This window comes from Rutidosis leptorrhynchoides, chromosome 3 (assembly GCF_046630445.1).
Source record: "Rutidosis leptorrhynchoides isolate AG116_Rl617_1_P2 chromosome 3, CSIRO_AGI_Rlap_v1, whole genome shotgun sequence".
Lineage (NCBI taxonomy): Eukaryota > Viridiplantae > Streptophyta > Magnoliopsida > Asterales > Asteraceae > Rutidosis > Rutidosis leptorrhynchoides.
In genome coordinates, this window is record NC_092335.1 from 585,805,688 (window position 1) to 585,811,615 (window position 5,928).

The 5,928-nt window shown below is 37.3% G+C and overlaps 1 non-coding gene across 1 annotated transcript; it reads left to right on the forward strand.

Moving 5' to 3' along the window:
* Positions 1-5,149: 5,149 nt before the first annotated feature.
* LOC139903738 (small nucleolar RNA R71) lies at positions 5,150-5,256 on the forward strand. Its single transcript, XR_011778533.1, has one exon. It is a non-coding gene; the product is annotated as a small nucleolar RNA R71 (small nucleolar RNA).
* Positions 5,257-5,928: the final 672 nt, after the last annotated feature.

Consider the following 5,928-nt stretch of genomic DNA (forward strand, 5'->3'; position numbering starts at 1 on the left):
TTCTATGACCTAGTGTTTAACTCACGACGAATTTTAGAAATCTTTTTTTTAAACTTAATGAAATAAAGTAAATTTTGTTTTTAAAATCACACAAAACTTAAATTTAAAAAGCATATTAATTTCATACAAAACTAAAAAAATTAAGAATGGAGGGAGAAGACTAGTTCTTTAGTGTCTGCTAGCGGAAAAGACCAATCGGGCTCCACTCTTGAAATAATTTGAAACGTTTTAAGAAGGCGAGTGGTTAGCTAAAATTACCCTGAATTTATTTGTCCTTAGGGTAGAATGTGATGTTATCTCTTTCAGTGTTGTTGAACCCTTCATAATAGAATTTAAGTCTGTGACCATTCACATTGAAAATACCACCATTCTTGTCATATAACTCTACGTATCTGGATGGAAATGCTTGTTTTACTTCATACGGTCCCCTCCATCGGGACTTAAGTTTTCCAGGTGAAAACTTAAAACGTGATTGAAAAATTAGAACTTTGTCTCCTGGTTCAAATGCTTTCTTCTCTTTTAAGCTAGCATCGTGCCATTTCTTAGTTCTCTCTTTGTAAGATCTCGAGTTTTCATATGCTTGAAGTCTTAGCTCGTCTAATTCATGCAATTGTAAGAATCGATTTTCTCCGGCTTCCACAGGGTCTGTATTACATTCTTTTATTGCCCAATATGCCTTGTGTTCAACCTCGACAGGTAGATGACACGCCTTACCATATATTAATCGGAAAGGAGTGGTACCAATGGGCATTTTGAATGCGGTTCTAAATGCCCATATCGCATCATCTAGCTTTCGATGCCAGATTTTTGAATTATTCTTAACTGTTCTTTCTAAAATTTGTTTAAGACCTCGATTTGTGTTTTCAACTTGGCCACTCGTTTGAGGGTGGTAAGAAGTTGAGAAACGATGATTAACTCCATACTTTTTAAGTACTTTCTCGAGTAATTGATTTGTAAAATGAGTTCCACGATCACTGATTAATGCTTTTAGAAGTTCGAATCGTGAGAAAAGGTTTTTGAGAAAGCTGACAACAACTCGAGCATCGTTAGTGGGTAGAGCTTTTGCTTCAGCCCATTTAGAAACATAATCGACTGCTACGAGAATGTATTTGCATTTGTTAGAGGCAGGGAACGGACCCATGAAGTCAATACCCCAAATGTCAAATACTTCGCATATTAGGATGCTTTGTTGTGGCATTTCGTCTCTCTTGGAGATATTTCCAGATCTTTGACAAGCATCACAGGTTTTTACCATATTATGTGCATCTTTGAAAAATTGTAGGCCAGTAAAAACCTGAGTCAAAAACCTTCTTAGCTGTATAGCTTGGTCCGAAATGTCCACCAGCTGGTCCTTGATGACAGTGCTCCAGAATTTGTTGAGCTTCTTTACCGTATACACATCGACGAATAACTTGATCTGCTCCTATACGAAAGAGATTAGGGCTTTCCCAGAAGTAAAACTTTAGATCAGCGAAAAATTTCTTCTTTTGCTGATAAGTTTGATTCTTAACAAGAATTCCTGCGGCAAGATAATTGGCAAAGTCCGCAAACCATGGAATTTCTTCTTCTGTTTTAATTTTCGTAAGGAACTCGTCTGGAAAAGTATCGTGAATAGTAGATTCATCGAGTGTTTCTAAGTTAGGATTTTCAAGACGGGACAAGTGATCTGCAGCGAGATTTTCAGCACCCTTTTTATCCTTGATTTCAATGTCGAATTCTTGTAGGAGAAGAATCCAACGAATTAGTCTAGGCTTAGCATCTTGCTTCTTGAATAAGTACTTTAGTGCTGAATGATCGGTATAAACAATTTTTTTAGATAACACCAGGTAAGATCTAAACTTATCGAAAGCAAAAACTACTGCAAGAAGCTCCTTCTCAGTAGTTGTGTAATTCAACTGAGCTCTTGTAAGTGTTTTACTTGCGTAGTAGATTGGTTGAAATTTGTTATCTTGACGTTGACCTAAAACAGCTCCCAGCGCGAAATCACTAGCATCACACATTAGCTCGAAAGGTTTGGACCAGTCGGGTGATACCATGATGGGTGCATTCGTAAGTTTCTCTTTCAGAATGGAGAAAGCATTTAGACATTCGTCGTTGAAATCGAATGTACTGTCTTTCTCAAGAAGTTTAGTCATGGGTCGAGCGATTTTGGAAAAGTCCTTTATGAATCGTCGATAGAATCCCGCATGACCAAGGAAACTACGAATTCCTTTAACATTGGTTGGAGGAGGAAGTTTTGAAATAACGTCTATCTTAGCTTTGTCTACTTCCATTCTAGCTCGAAAAATCTTGTGTCCTAAAACAATGCCTTCCTTCACCATGAAGTGGCATTTCTTCCAGTTTAAAACAAGATTTGATTCTTCACAACGAATTAGCATTCGTTCAAGGTTTGAGAGACATGAGTTGAAGGAGTCCCCAAAAATAGAGAAATCGTCCATAAAGACTTCTATACTTTCTTCAATCATGTCATGAAAAATTGCCATCATACACCTTTGGAAGGTGCCTGGTGCATTACATAATCCGAATGGCATTCGTCGGTACGCAAAAGTACCAAATGGACAAGTAAAAGTGGTCTTCTCTTGGTCTTTTGGATCAATTGGAATTTGAAAATAACCGGAGAATCCATCAAGGAAACAGTAGTAATCTTTTCCCGCCAAACGTTCTAGCATTTGGTCGATAAATGGTAGCGGGAAATGATCTTTCCTTGTAGCGTCGTTTAGACGACGATAGTCTATACAGACTCTCCACCCAGTGACTGTTCTTGTAGGAACGAGTTCGTTCTTATCATTTAGAATAACAGTCGTACCCCCTTTCTTGGGTACTACTTGTACAGGACTTACCCACGAACTATCAGATATAGGGTAAATTAACCAGGCATCAAGTAATTTGATAACCTCCTTTTTGACAACTTCTTTCATGTTAGGATTTAACCTCCGTTGCCTTTGTACCACGGGTTTAAAATCTTCTTCCATTAGAATTTTGAGAGTACAATAAGCAGGGTTAATCCCTGGAATATCAGTTGTTTTCCAAGCAATTGCCTTTTTGTGGGTTTTTAAAATAGACATTAACCTACCCTTTTCGTCATCGGAAAGTTTTGATGAAATTATGACGGGTAATTGTGACGTTCCTTGGAGATAAGCATACTCCAAATGTTCCGGGAGTTCTTTAAGTTCCAAGGTGGGTGGTTCTTCCAAGGAAGATTTTATCCGGAACCTATTACCATCGGTAATTTCTTCAAAAGGTTCATCTTCCCCGGGAATTTCTTCTTCTTCGTATTCTTCATCAGTGACTACCTTCAACAGCTTGTCTAACTCTATATCGACATTAAAATCTTCACCTTCACCCATCGGGGTGAAATCTGAGGTGTCGACATTTAATAGTTCTTGTAGTTCTTCCTCAATACAACAATCAACAATGTCTATTTGGAAACATTCGTCATCAGGAGACATAGGGTGTTTCATAGCCTTATCTATGTTCAATATAATTCTATCCTCCCCCACCTAAGCTGAGATTTTTCTCTTTTACACGCACAATTGCGTCTGCAGTATTTAGAAAGGGACGCCCTAGAATTAGGGGAACCTTACTATCTTCTTCCATTTCAAGAACAACGAAATCAGCAGGAAAGATTAAGTGATTTACTTTAACCGGTAGGTTTTCAGCAATGCCAATAGGATAGTTGTATGTTCTATCAGCTAATCGTATACACATCCTAGTTGGTTTCAAATCACCTAAGTTCAATTTTAAGTACAAGGAGTGAGGCATAAGGTTAATGCTTGCTCCTAAATCAGCTAATGCATCGTACATTACTGAATCTCCCATCAGACAAGGAATGATGAAACTTCCAGGATCTCCAAGTTTTGGTGGAAAATTTTGCTATTGTAAAATTGCCGAGCATTCCTCATTAAGGAATGTGGCTGAAACTTCTGCATATTTTCCTTTGTCTGCTATAAGATCATTGATAAACCTTCCATAATTCGGCATACCCGCAAGAACATCTACAAGCGGTACATTTATACAAATTTGCTTAATCATGTCAGCAAACTTGTTGTATTGTGCTTGTAATTTATCTTTCTTCAAACGTTGCGGATATGGAATTGGAGGTTTGTATACCTTCAATGGTGGTTGATTTTGAGTCTTTGGTGCACTTGTGGTTGGCACCGTATTTTCTTCCACCACAGGTTCGTTTTCTTGTGAAACATGAATAGGAGTGAGAGGCTTTGGAATCTCTGGGTTAATGGTTAACCCAGTTCGCGTAGTGATTGAATTAACTTGCGAAATATTACTTGAATTTTGAGTTTCCTTACCCTTTGGGTTTGGTTGCGTGTTGGATGGTAAAGTTCCTGATTGCCTTTCAGCAAGCAATTGAGATATTCTTCCCATATCTCTTTCAAGGTTTTGAATTGACGCTTGATGATTCCTTTGGACTTGCTCGTTTTCCGTTTGGGATTGATGTAATTGTCTCTTCACTTGCTCATTCGTTTCTGTTTAACTTTTGACAAAATTCATCATAACTTCTTCAAAGTTAGATTTCTTCTCCACTGGTTGCATGTTATGATTTTGTTGTTGATATGGTAATTGAGGTAACGGTTGTTGTTGAAAATTTTGTTGAGGTGGAAATGGAGGTTGGTTTCTATTGAAAAAGCCAGGTGGTCCATTTCTTTGAAAAGCAAAATTCTTCGGGTTTTGATATCATGGGTTTGCATGTTGATAATTAGAATTTCCTCCTTGAAAATTTCCTTGTCTTTGATTGGCCATAAAATTAACTTGTGCTACTGAGTTCATTGGCCGATCATTGATATCACAATCTTTCGTGAAATGTGGCTGTCCACAGATTTCACATCCTACTTGCAATGCTAAAACTGTTGAATTTAGTTTCTCTATTTCTCTTCCAAACTTTTTGAATTGATTCGACAGTGAAGCTATGGTTGTGTTGTTATCTTCATTTTCTTCAAGGCTTGCCACCATCTGTCTAAGTAGTTGATCTCTAGACGGTGTCCATTCAAAAGTATGAACTGACATGTCTTCTAACATGTCATACGCTTGATTTGGTGATTTGTACATAAATACTCCTCCAGCGGAGGAATCTAATATACCACGAGTATGTTCATCAATACCACAATAAAAAGTTTGAACTATTTGCCCTTTTTGCAATCCGTGTTGCGGACAATTTCGTAACATTCTTTTTAATCTTTCCCATGCATCATAAAGAGTTTCATCCGACTTTTGTTTAAAAGTGGTGATTTCAGTTCTAAGTCTTTCGGCTTTTGCCGGTGGGAAAAATCGGGTAATGAATTTTTCTCTTAATTCGTTAAAAGTTGTGATAGAATCAGGTTTTGATGCTTTCAACCATGCTTTTGCGTCTCTGATTAACGAGTACAGAAAAGTTCTTAACTTAAATGCATCTGAAGAAACATCTTTGTTTTTGTACAGTTCACATAAATCTTCAAAAGCTTCTAAATGTTCTATCGGATTATTATTAAGTCTTCCGTCGAATTGGTTTTCACGAACCATGTGCATAAACTGCCCCTTGACTTCCCAGTTTTCAGCCTCAATTTCAGGTCTTCTTATAGGTGCAAGTGCGAGAGGGGGAACAGTTTGTCTGGTATTCCACATCGGTAGATCATTTGGATCAGGTGTTACTTCAGCCATTTCTTCTTTAATGACGATGGTTTCAGGTTCAGTTTTGATTTCTGGTTGACCACTAGTGTTTCCTACTTGTTTTTTGATATTTTTTGGTGTTTTCGGTTGACTAGTACTACCTAATTTTTTTTGTTTTTCTTGTTTTAATCTTTTGTTCAAGTTTCTTTCAGGTTCTGGATTAAGTGCAACGAGTTTAGGATTTCCTGAACGGGTCATACAATTACAAAATTGTATGTAATCTTGAAGGATTTATTCACTAAGTGTATAAACATTGAACTTTCTTGAAAA